Raw genomic sequence first — 13,521 nt, 5'->3', positions numbered from 1 at the left:
TTTGGCAATCAGGGGCTACTCTCTAGTTGCCGTGCACAGGCTTCTCACTGTGGTGGTTTCTACTGCTGCAGAGCATGGGCTCTAGGGCATGCAGGCTTCAGCAGGTGTGCCTTTCAGGCTCTAGAGCACAGTCTCAGTAGCTGTGGCACATGGGTCTACTTGCTTCGCAGCATGTGGGGTCTTCCCAGACCAGGGATTGAACCCATGTCTCCTTCACTGGCAGGCCAATTCTTTACCACTGAGCCACCAGGGAAACCCTCACATTCTTAACTCAAAAGCGTCGTCAACTGTATGAATGCTCAGAACCAACAAAATGAAGTGCTTGACAACATGCATTGCCCACAGTTAACATCACAGAAACATTCATGACTGTCTTTCATTTCCTCAGATGAAATAAAATCTGAAGCTCCATCCTGCATCTCGAGAATTACTGTCATCAAGGCTTCCTTGGTGGTTCAGATGGTAAAGAATCTGCCTGCAATGCAGGAGACCTGGGTTCTATCCCTGAGTCAGGACCATCCCCTGGAGTGGGAAATGACAACCCATTCCAATATTCTAGCCTGGAGAATTCCACGGACAGAGGCGCCTGGAGGGCTACAGTACATGGAGTCGCAAAGTGTTGGATACGAGTGAGTGACTAACAGGCTCTTATGGGTGCCACCTCCTGAAACTGTAACCGTGAAATGCAGTACATTTCCGGGGTCTGAAGGGAGTCTTAGGAGCCTGAGTTCCCTAAGTCCGCCATCCTGACATGATTGACATTGACCAAGAGTGGCTGTGCTTTATTATTTTCTATCTGATTGTTTCAAAATGGTGCAGCTGCCTTTAAACTTTTTGCGTTTCCTGTTTTGGGTCTCTGTGTTTATCCTTTGAGACGACCTGGCTAATGACTCCTATTTCACCTCCCTCTTTCCTTTTAGAAAAAATGAATCTCATAAAAATCACCAGACTGGAGACTGAGCAAACTCATTGGCATCATAAAATTTTGATTTAGAGGTTTAGCAAATGTGAGGGAACATTTTTCTGTGCCCTTCTGATGTGTGCAAACTATTTTTGGCATGTGGATATTTACATAATATTGCCAGACACAGGCTTATTCAGCTCCCCCCCACCCTTTTGAAATGGGAAATTATGAGTCAAGTCAGGAAGAAACAGGTTCTGAGTCAGAAGACACGGGTTCACCAAGTCAAGCAATTCCAGATGATATTCAGGCACAAAATATTGTAATCAGGTGGCGAGATCAGGGTGAAATACCAACACCCAGAAAAGAAATATGGTTGTGCCCATCACCTGGAAGTTGGTGCTACCCCAAGCTGGATGGAGCAAACTTTGATCATCATTTGAGTGGCAGTAAACATCAAAGTTATGGCTTTTCCAGTAGTCTTGTATGGGTGTGAGATATGGACCATAAAGAAAGCTGAGCACTGAAGAATTGATGCTTTTGAAATGTGATGCTGTAGAAGATTCTTGAGGGTTCCTTGGACTGCAAGGAGGTCAAAGCAGTCAATTATAAAGGAAATCAACCCTGATTACTCAATGGAAGGACTGATGCTGAAGCTGAAGCTCCAATACTTTGTGGCCATCTGGTGTGAAGAGCCGACTCATTGAAAAAGACCCTGATGCTGGGAAAGACTGATGGGAACTGGAGAAGGAGGCAGCAGAAGAAGAGATGGTTGGATGGCATCACTGACTCAATGAACATGAATTTGGGCAAACTCCAGGAGATAGTGGAGGATAGAGGAGTCTGGTGTGCTGCAATCCATGGGGTTGCAAAGAATGGGACATGACTTAGCAACTGAACAACAACAAAATTGCCTTGAAGTTGGGCGGTGGGTAACCAGTGGATCATGGGAGGCTGCAGGCTGCTGGTGGGGCTATGGGACCACTCTTTGTCCCCTTCATAAGCCCTGGGAGGGGATGCATGCACCATGGGACACATTCTGGGAAATTACTACTCAAAAATTTATGCCCAAATTGTGTGAAGCACATCCAGAAGTGGAGATTCAAGCAACTGGTATAAAAAAAAAAAAAAAACCCAGAATGTCTACAATGGAAGAATGAGAATCATCTCAAGATGAAGGGAGCCTGCAACTGGAAGATGAGATCTAGGATTTGTGGAAAAGAAGAAAATGACATTTATGTGGGTTCCACGAGAGCAGTGGAGAAGGCAATGGCAACCCACTCCAGTACTCTTGCCTGGAAACTTCCATGGATGGAGGAGCCTGGTAGGCTGCAGTCCATGGGGTTGCTAAGGGTCAGACACGACTGAGCGACTTCACTTTCACTTTCATGCAGTGGAGAAGGAAATGGCAACCCACTCCAGTGTTCTTGCCTGAAGAATCCCGGGGATGGGGGAGCCTGGTGGGCTGCCATCTATGGGGTCGCACAGAGTCGAACACGACTGAAGCGACTTAGCAGCAGCAGCAGCAGCAACAGCATGAGAGCAAACCTGGAATGGGTTTGGATGCTTGTAACCAGTTTGGGTGCAACAAGCTTCTGATGAACTGTGAACTCTGCTTATTGTGGGTTTGCTATGTGCCACGGTTAGCTGTTGACTTATATTATTTCACTCTCATTAACGCATTTTGCAGATGGGAAACTGAGGCAAAGCCAGGTTTTTGCTACTTGCCTAAGGCCAATCAAAAGGTAGAAACAGAGTTCAGAGCCAGAAACTCTGCATTTCATGCTGTGTAGTCTGGTTCTAATTTCTAAATCATGGCTGTGTTCTGCAGATGGAAACTGGGGCTCAGAAGATCCAGTGGCTTGTTTGCAGCTTTGCAATGACAGTGAGTAGTGGTGTAGTTCCTCAGTCGTGTCCAACTCTCTGTGACCCCATGGACTGTAGCCCGCCAGGCACCTCTGTGCATGGATTCTCGAGGCAGGAATACTGGAGTGGGTAGCCATTCCCTTCTCCAGGGAAATCTTTCCAACCCAGGGATTGAACCCAGGTCTCCCATGTTGTAGGCAGATTCTTCACCATCTGAACCACCAGGGAAGCCCAGCAATGACAGTGAGGGAGACTGGGCTCACACTCTGACTGACTCCACCATTGCTGCTGTTCCTGGGGCACCCTCATCCTCCCTACCCCAAGCATCTGTCAAACACTGTCTGATGGCCTCCCCTGAGGGCTGGCTGGGTAGCTGTTTGAGTGGGAAGGCATCCTGTTGGCATGGACACCACCCTAACCATGCTGTCTGCTCCCATCTTCACTGCAGGGCCCCTCAGCTGCCCTTACAAGCATCCCGCCTTCTTGCTATCACGTTCATTTTCTTCATTATACTTCAAATTGTGCGATCCACATTGCACTGTCTCACCATTGATTCAATGGTTAAATTAGCTGCTATTTCTCTCTCCTGCATTACAGGCTCAGAATAATTTGTTTATGAATCAAATGCTCTGTGGGTTCGAAAGGAAAGCTTAGTATGCATTCATTACAGCTGAGCCATAATCACCCTAAATCACAGGAACCTCAGTCCCAGGCAAGGCGTGAGTCTTGCTTGGTGCGGAAGCCCATCTTTTACCTTCCGAAGCACACTACTCAGGCCTGAATTTTCATCAAAATTCATGGAAGGGTGTGCAAAGGGGGAGCAATAAGTTTTAAAAATCTGTAGAGTAATTTCAAACTGATGCAAAAAATTTTGTATACATCTTACCCTCTAGATGATCTTCAGAGGGCACCAACCACAGGTCTACCCACCTAGCCTCCAGCTTGGGTCAGTTTCAACAGGCATCTCATGTACAGATAAAGATAAATGTGGGTGAGCTCAGAGCAATTGTCGGTAAGATGCTCCACACCTCTCCTCCCATCTGGGGCCTCGTCCCAGCCCCAGGAAATGCACAGGCAGGCTCACACCATGACACTGCACCCAACTGAATCTTTTTCAGAAGACCCTTCAGGCTCCCCACAGCAGATACTGGCACATCCACACCAGGGCTCTGCTCCCAGTAGATGGCGGTGCTTGCAGGACTGAGTCCAGACCCACAGGGCCTCTCACATCAGACCCTGCCTTTAGGAGGTGCAGGGCCTCTGCCCCACGGGCCTGCTTTTCCTCATCCCCTGCGGTCCCCACCCTAACCATCACCTCCCAAGCCAGAGATGGGATAGCAAGTGGCAGAGAGCACACTTCCTGGTCACTTGACATTTTAACAGGATAATTCTAGGCTCCCAGTTATGGTCCCTGCAATGGACTGAAAGTTTGTGTCCCCCCAGTATTCGTATTTTGAAACCTAATTCCCAAAGTGATGTATGGGCATGGGGCCTTGGGGAGGTGCTGAGGTCATGAGAGTGGAGTCCTTGGGATGGGGTTAGTGACCTTATAAAAAAGACCCCAGAGAGCTCTTTTGCCCCTTCCACCACATGGGTAGACACGGTAAGAAGGCAGCCATGTGGAAAAAGGTTCTGACCAAACACTGAATTTGTCTATATCTTGATCTTGGACTACTAGCCTCCAGAACTGTTGATAAATAAATCAGATTTATTAAATATTTATTAACAGATGAATATATATCTGTTGTTTTTAGAGTGAACTTATGGCTACCAAGTGGAGTAGATGGAAGAAAGGGATAGTTTGGGAGTTTGGGATCAATGTATACACACTGCTATAATTAAAATGAATAACCTATACAGGATTTGGATATGTCAAGGACTCTTAGTTTTTCTTGTTCTTGGCTGCTATTTCAACGAGCCAATTTATTTGTTCAGTTATTTCTCTCAATGCTGACCAATGTAATTGTTATGTGGTAGTATTGCAGGATGGAGAAGGCAATGGCACCCCACTCCAGTACTCTTGCCTGGAAAATCCCATGGACGGAGGAGCCTGGTAGGCTGCAGTCCATGGGGTCGTAAAGAGGACTGAGCGACTTCACTTTCACTTTTCACTTTCATGCATTGGAGAAGGAAATGGCAACCCACTCCAGTGTTCTTGCCTGGAGAATCCCAGGGACGGGGAGCCTAGTGGACTGCCGTCTGTGGGGTTGCACAGAGTCGGACACGACTGAAGCGACTTGCAGCAGCAGCATACAGGACCTACTGTAGAGCACAGGGAACTCCGCTCAATGCTGTGTGGAACTCTGGATGGGAGGAGAGTCTGGGGGAGAAAAGACATATATATATGTATGACTGAGTCCCTTCACTGTTCACCTGAAACTATCACAACAGTGTTAATTGGCTATGTCCTGATACAAAATAAAATGTTTTAAAAATAAATAATTGTCTGTTGTCAATAGGGCACCCAGTCAATGGTGTTCTGTTATAGCAGCCAGGATGGACCAAGACAGTGCCCTCACCCTCCAGTGGGTCTCAAACAGGAGACGCTGGACTCCGAGGCAGATGAATGAGGGGAGATTTCCAGGTGACCTTGCATTGGGGAGATCCTAAGATGCGTCTCATGTTGCTTTTCCTGAAGGTGGGTCTTGAGTTATCCCCAGGAGCATTAGGAAGCTGGCATAGGGTGAGCCTCCTATGAGGCTCTGTGAGTCCGTTATCAGTCTCTTCTCTCCTAAAATGCCAGACTCCAATGCTGAGACTGAGGGGCTAGTGACTTAGATCGGGCTGACTCAGTGGAAAGGCCGGAAGATTATAGGAAGTTGAACTTACCTGGAGGGCCTCTGTCTGTGGATGGTGATCCCACAGCTGAGATGGGCCTGCACCCTGGGGCACCCAGAGCTTCCTGTGTTTTCTCCAGAGCGTTTTTCCTTCCCAATAGGAAAGAAGACTAAAGCATCTCAAACAACACTGCTGGGAATACCAAGAGTAAAACTCCCAAAGCCAGAAGCTCAGGAAATTTCTACTGTGCATGGCAAACACTCCCCATCAGAAATTTTATTTGCAGATTTTATTACAAACTAGTTTATGACACAAATGCTGCAATGCCAAGGAAGTATAAATGAATCAGAACCCACTTATGTGTTTCAATGGTGAAATCCGTGCCGTGCCCGTCTTTATTGCCGTCCATTTAAAACAAAGCTGGATCCATTATGATCTTACAGAAACACACTTTTCTCCTAATCTCATGGACAATATTCTACTTAATGAAATGTCTGAGCTAACTACATCATCAGATTCTTGACTGTGACTTTGCGTGGAGAGAGAGTCTTCATCTGTCTTTGGAAATCATAATAGAAACTCTGGAGTCAATGTTCCAACTGTTATGGTAAGCAGTGGGCACAGAGGCCATGCTGGCCAACAATATGGGACTCTTGGGGCTAAGGATCAAGAGCTTAAAAAAAGCTTAAAAAAAAATTATTCTCCTGGAGGCCGGAAATTTTCTCACCCTCCTCCCCAGCCAGGCCATTCATTCCTCTTCCTGAGCTGAATGCCTCCATGTCTCTGTGGGCTGTGATTCACAGCCAGGGCTGACACTCAGGGGTGAGTCACCTCCAGATCATGGGGGTGTGTGACAGGGTGACATATTTGTGTACAACACCCAAGTGCCCCTGACTGAAGAAGAGTTTTCCTAATTACTATCCTCCCAATCCCATTAAAAAATGTAATGAGGGCGATTACAGAAACTCTTTAAGGTAAACCTAAATGAATGAATTTGTTTAAACTGTTAATGAACTTTCAACTCTCCAAACTGGTAAGCTTTGGTTCTGGAATCACTAATTGCAGCATCGATGGGAGCTGAGGATGGGTGGCCGTTCTGACAACCAGACGCTTAGCTGGGGGACCAGCTCATTTATTATCTGTGTCCCTGGCAAGCAGTGACCAATTACTCCATCTGCTCAACACCTCCCTTCCCTAAACAGACAAATTAAGCCCTAGACCAAAGTCCCAAGCATCAGACCCAGGTGCATGCAAGGTGGGCCCCTGCCTAGAAAGGGTCTCTAAATGCAAAAGCAACCAGAAAGTGGTACCTTGGGGAAAGGCGGGGGGGGTGGAGGGGATGCACCATGGCTTGTTGGCAGGGAGGAGGTCCAGAGTGCTCTCTTATGTTCAAAGAGACTTGCTCTTGCCAGTGGCCACACCGTGGAGGTACTGGATGGCTACCCTCGGGGCTGGTGTCCTGGGACCCCTCTGGATGCCCCTTGGAGCCAGTATCGTTTATGCTCCATGGTCTCCACTCAGAGCAAATGTTCATCGTTTCCTTGATCCTGTTCTGCCCCATTTTTACACACAAGGATTTTCAATACTCTCCAAAGCACTCAAGTCTACAAACATGATCCTTGACCTTCCTGAGATGGGCTTCCATTTTACCAGAATTTGGGTCAAGGGTAATTTGCTTTCCTGCTTCTTCCCCTTAGATTTCTCTTTCCTCAAACTTACCCCACCCATTCTGGACCTTGGAGTCACCACCATCGCTGTTGTCCCTGTGAGCACATCCATCCACCTCACGGAGGGCCTCAGCTCTCCGTCTGTCTGTCTGTCTGCAGGGCTGGGTGTGCACGGAGTGTTCACTGAGGACTCATGAATGAGACTCTCTGGATTACTCAGAAAGGCATCACCAAGAAGCTTAGGAATGCTAACTTTTAGTGGACCCTAAGCCACTTCTGAAGTTTAATGTGTCAAGAAGTATGGGCAGAACTGGGAATAACTTAATTGTCTGTCCAAAGGACTCTCAACTTGACACGGGTTGAGTCCCCAGAGTGCTCTTGGTTTTTGGTCACTTTGAAGGAGCCTGCTTGAGCTGACTGACGGGTCATCAAGATTAATAAATACAGAGGTTTTGGCTGATGCTCAGCCACAGAAAAGTCACCTGGAATTGCTCTTTCATGACTGATTAATTAGGGAAAAACTCAGGGGCGCTAATTAACTGTTGAGTGTTTTCTGAGCGTTAACATTCATGGTATGCAAGTGTATCAATTTCTAACAATATCTAACAAGATCATTTGAAAGTGAGATTCTCCTGAGAAATGCAATCATGGTTTGGGGAAAGTGCAGGGCCCCCTTCAGTTTTGTACAAACTCATATAAATCAACAGAAAGTTTGTTACCAATTGTACTAATGTTCTTCAGTAAACGAACAGATTGGCCAATAAATATGCATTAGATGTAATTCTATCTACCTGTTGCATTTCATCCCAGAAGCAAGGACCATTACATTACGGAAGTTTGATGAATGCTTTCTCGTGCTCATATGACTTGGAAATGAGTGAGTTTGCCCAGTTGTGGGGAGGGAGCTACACGTGAGGCTCACGGCTTCCACGTAGAAAGCTCTAAATTGAAATCTGTACCTTTAGGGATTGTGAGACCAAAAGGAAACTGTTGGGCCCCCAAGGAACCGTTTCCCACCATAATGAGAATTTTAAGTGGCGTGTTTAAATTCTTTGAAAAGCCTTTCAGAAACGTGTGCAAATGATGGTTTCTGAATTACCAGCAGAGATGCAATTAAATTAGAGAATATCTCCTTGTTCTAATTTCCCAGCCTGAAGACCCTTCTCCCCCTACCCCAGGAGGAGAAGGGCACATCCCAGCTATAAGCAGCCCAGGAACCTAATCGAAGGATTCTTCAAGTGGCCCCAGATGCTGAATTGAAGCCCAGAAGGAAGAGATGCACTGTGGGAGAGCACCATGTAAAGGTGGCAATGGAACCTGAGAATAAAGGGTCCAAGGATCCGCCTTCCAATGCGGGGTTCGGAGGTTCAATCCCTGGTTGAATTAAGATCTCACATGCTGTGGGCAACAGAGCCTGCTTGCCACCACTACTGAGCCCAGGAGCTCCAGAGCCCACAGGCCACAGCTGAAGCCCACATGCAACAAAGATCCTGTGTGCCACACCTAAGACCCAACAGAGCCAGAAAAAAAAGAGAGAGGGAGAGAAAGAAATATCTTTATAAAAAGAATCCAGAGAGAGATTCCCCTGGACATTTCCTTCCCAATGCATCTGCCTCTTCTTCACCTAGTTACAAGCTAACTAACCCTGGGGAACTGTCCAGCATTAGCAGAACCCCCTCACTCTACCCACAAAACTGGGTAGTTATAACAACCATTCACTGAGTATGTACCAGTGTGGAGCTCCCTCAGTCCTACCCGGGTCACCCACTTGCATCTTCAGACTCCCCTGGGCAGTGCATACTTTGAGTTCCCCATGAGATGGAAGGTGATGAATCTGAGAGGCTGGATTTAGAGCATGATGGTTAAGAAAGCAGGAGGCAGCCTGCCTCTTGGGTTAGCTTCCTGCCTCCATCAGTTCCCCACTATGTAGACGGGTTACCTATCTGAGTCTCCTTTACTTCACCTGTAAGTTGGGGATAATAGGATTACCTGTCCCAGAGGATTGTTGTGAGAATGAAATGTGTTCATCTATGCCTTGCATGGGCTCCACAAAAGTGCTCACTGTTACAGAGGTTTAGTGATGTGACCATTACAGAAAACCCCATACGTATAAACCTTCAAGTTGTGAATGTTCAAATATGCAAACATGTGTTCCATCAACGGCTAGTGTGAGTGAAATTGCAACTTGCCCTCCATCTCCTATTGCTGATGATCCTTCACCTCTACCATCTCCTACCTCCTCTCTTTCCTCCAATCAGTAACTCTTCTTGCCAGTTCACTTGATGCCAGCCCTGTATGCCAGCTGTTGGGCTGTACTGGTATACTTTTCGAGGTACTGTACTATAAAATTAAAAATATTTTGTGTGTGCTTGTTTTTAATGGATTATCTATGTGAAAAGTACTATAAACCTATTACCATACAGGACTATACAGGCAACTGTGTTAGTTGGGTACCTAGGCTAACTTTGTTGGACTTATAAACAATTTGGACTAAGGAATGTCCTCTCAGAATGGAACTCATTCAAACAGAGGGGACTTATTGTGCAAGTAAGTGTGGAAGCTGGGTTCCTACCAGATGTGAATCCACTTCATGTTGTACATTAAGAAAGGGAAGGTTGAGAGAAAAATGTTTTCTGACTTAAAAAGCCTTTGCTGGATGACTGGCTGAAGGATGGTTGAAAATGTGGATGGTTAGCTGCAAAGCTGTGGTAGTAAAAAAAAACCAAAAACCTTTTTATTTTGCATTTGAGAATAGCCAGCTAACGATGTTGTGATAGTTTCAGATGGACAGTGAAGTGACTCAGCCATACATATACATGTATCCATTCTTCCCCAAACCCTCCTCCCATCCAGGTTGCCATATAACACTGAAAGAGTTCCATGTGCTGTACAGGAGGACCTTGTTGGTCGTTCATGTTGATTTTAGCGATGTGTACATGTCCATCCAAAACTCCCTAACTATCCATTCCACTTATCGTACCACAGCAACCGTAGGCTCATTCCCTAAGTCTGCAAGCCTGTTTAGGTTTTGTAATTAAGTTTATTTGTGTCATTTCTTTTTAGATCTGCATATAAGGGATATCATACAATAGTTCTCCTTCTGTCTGACTTACTTCACTCAGTATAACAATTGCTAGGTCCATCCACGTTGCTGCAAATGGCGTTATTTCATTCTTTTTAATGGCTGGGTAAGAGTCCATTGCATATGTGTACCACATCTTCTTTATCCATTCCTCTGTCAATGGACATTTAGGTTGCTTCCATGTCTTGGCTATTGGTAATAGTGCTGCAATGAACTTTGGCCTGCATGTATCCTTTCAGATCATGTTTTTCTCTAGATACATGTCCAGGAGTGGAATGGGTGACTATCTACAGGACTGTTGGTTGCTTTAACTTCCCAAAGCCCAGAGAGTGAAAGATATGGTCATGATAAGGGTAGTTGGTTCAATAAGTGTTTGGGAATCTGACCTGAGTTGAGACTCAGCAGAATGTACAAGGCTTTTTGCAGCCCAGTACCTGCCCTGCCTCTGGTGCTACCATAGTCCCTGCTCTGAGCCCCACTTATGCTGACCCAAACAGCTGCCAGGTCCCATCCCCACGAAATGATGTGATGGGGGAATAACAGCCCCCAGGTTTAGTTTCTAATATCTTGAACCTGTGAATGCTACCTCACTTGGAAAAATGGTCTTTGCAGGAGTGATTTACTTAAGGATCTTGAGATGCAGAGATTATCACAGGTCATATAAGTGGGTCCAAATGCCACGCAGGTGTCTTTATAAGAGGGGGCAAGAGGGAGGCTTGACACATGCACAGAGGAGGAGCCACATGACTATAGGCACAGAGATCGCCAGCAGCCATCAGGAGCTGGAAGACGCAAGGAACAGATTCCCCTCTAGACCTTCCAGAGGGGGTGCAGCCCTGCTGACAACTTCATTTTGAGCTTCCGGCCTCCTGTAAGCACAGAACTGTGTGCTGTTTTAAGCCATCAGTTTGTGAGAATATGTCACAGTAGCTCCAGGAAACTAACACACATAGGTCTTTCCACTTTTCTGCCTTTGATCAAACTGCCTTATTCTACCCAGAAATCACTTCCCATTCTCCTATGTCTAAGTGGTTCCTTCAAGTCCTTCAAGGCTCATCACCACCTCCTCCAGAAAGCCTTCTAAGACTATGCCTTCTGCTCTTTACCCCTCTTCTCTTTCCCCATCACAGCAGCACTGGATGGCCATCATCTCTTTGCTTGTGTTTCTTCCTGACTAAACCAAGGGCTCTTTAAGGTTGGGGATTACCCTTCCTGCCAGTGGCATGTGACTGGGGAGGAATGATATGTTTTCTATTTGTTATTAAAAGTCCCCTTTTCAGGGGTGGGATGGTAAGGGAGATGGGAGGGATGTTCAAAAAGGAGGGGATATATGTATGCCTAAGGCTGATTCATGTTGAGGTTTGACAGAAAACAACAAAATTCTGTAAAGCAATTATCCTTCAAAAAAAAAATTAATTAAGAAAAAGGTCCCATCTTCAAGATGGAGAGGTGCAGCCACTCAAGGGGTGCACAAGATTTCCAGGGGTCTGCACCTCCACTGCTCTAGGGTACTAGTAGGGCTAGGTTCCTTACAAAGAGACCACAGGTAGAGGTTAGCTTCTCAAAGCCACTGCCAACTATGAAGACTGGGGTTGGGAGACACTACCAGGTCACAACGGGAACCATAGGAGCCCTGGAGAAGCTCCTGGGGGTCTTCTAAGAGTGGAGTTCAGTGCTTCATATTGAGAATGCAGGTTCAGCTCACCAAGGATCCACTGTAGCTTCTTCCTGTGCTGGGAATAAAACAAACATCCCCATCAGTATGGAGGTTACAGAAAGGGGCAGGAATGACCCTCACCATCACGGCCGCTCAGTAGGCATTGAATTGGGACTTGGATGAGTCACTCTGTACCCCAGGCAAGGTCATTCAGGCTAGTTGGGCCTCAAATGCCCTGCTTCTAAATAAGGGCCTTGAACTTGGTGGTATACACATCCTTTCCAACTCTTAAATGAGATGACATTTAATGAGGGCCTCCAGTGGAACAGTGCTGTATTGTTGATGGATTTGGCCAGAAGCCAGTGATATGTGGACTTGCTTCGGCATGTCCTGGCTGTGGCCTCCACTTGGCAGCTTCTAGACAAGAGATAGCAGTGTGTCCCAATGTATCGGGTGTGGCTTTTTCTTCCAGCATAGAAAAGATTCTTGTCTGCACTGCTCTGCTGTCAGGGTGCCTGCCCTCGCTCTGACCATCATGAATCTTTTTATTTTTGGTTTTTGGTCATGCCACACAGCAAGCAGGATCCTAGCTCCCCTGACCTGACCAGGGATTGAACCTGTGACTCCAGCAGTGGAAGTACAGAGTTGCAACCACTGGACCACCAGGGAAATCCCTGACCGTCATGAATCTTAACTCCATGGGGATGGTCTGGGCAGAAGGAAAATATCAGGGACCCCTCAGAACATGATAACTGAGATCTCATTATGGAGGGATTCAGGGCTGGGGTGTTATTGGGTTTGGTTTTCCTGGCCCAGGCTGCATCCCTCACTGGCTGTTGGGTTCTGAAGACACTTTAATGATGTTTGATGCCTTCAGAAGTAGATGAGACTCCAACTGGACCTGAATAATTAGGGTGTGGAATTAGACTAAGAATCGGAATTGTAGAATTAGAATAGAATGGGATTCCGCACCCTCTAAGATGACTGTGACAGGGCAATGACAGTGGTGGAGCATATGGTCTGAGTCACTGGTTCTATTCTTGCTGGCTGTTATCGTTATCGTTGGGTGAGTTATCTCACTTCTCCAGGACTCAGTTCCCCAACTGAGATGTGCAAGAAGCCATAGTAATTGCCTTATTGGGGTTGTGGTTAACCATAAAATGCCCCTTCTCCTGAAGATATTCACGTCAAAACCCTGAATGTTACTGTATTTGCAAAGTCTTTGTAGATACAAGTTTAGGATCTTGAGAGGGGATTATCTTAACCCAGTGGGTCCTAAATGCAGTGGTAAGTGTCCTTACATTAATTAACAGAACCACAGAGGAAGACAGACAAGCAGACACAGAAGGCAGAGACTGGAGTGATATAGCCACAAGCCAAGGATGCTGGCAGCCACAATTGATTCAGATAAAGTAAATGGAAATCACCAATGACCTCTTTCTTACTTTACTAAATAAGTACATCAAATGTCTATTCAATGCCTAGTGAAAGTTGCTCAATCGTGTCCGACTCCTTGTGACCCCATGGATCAAACCCAGGTCTCCAGCATTGCAGGCAGGTTCTTTACCAG

Source organism: Bos indicus x Bos taurus, chromosome 16, assembly GCF_003369695.1.
Source record: "Bos indicus x Bos taurus breed Angus x Brahman F1 hybrid chromosome 16, Bos_hybrid_MaternalHap_v2.0, whole genome shotgun sequence".
Classification (NCBI taxonomy): Eukaryota; Metazoa; Chordata; class Mammalia; order Artiodactyla; family Bovidae; genus Bos; species Bos indicus x Bos taurus.
The sequence above is the reverse complement of the archived record's forward strand: the minus strand, read 5'-3'. Positions refer to the sequence as shown.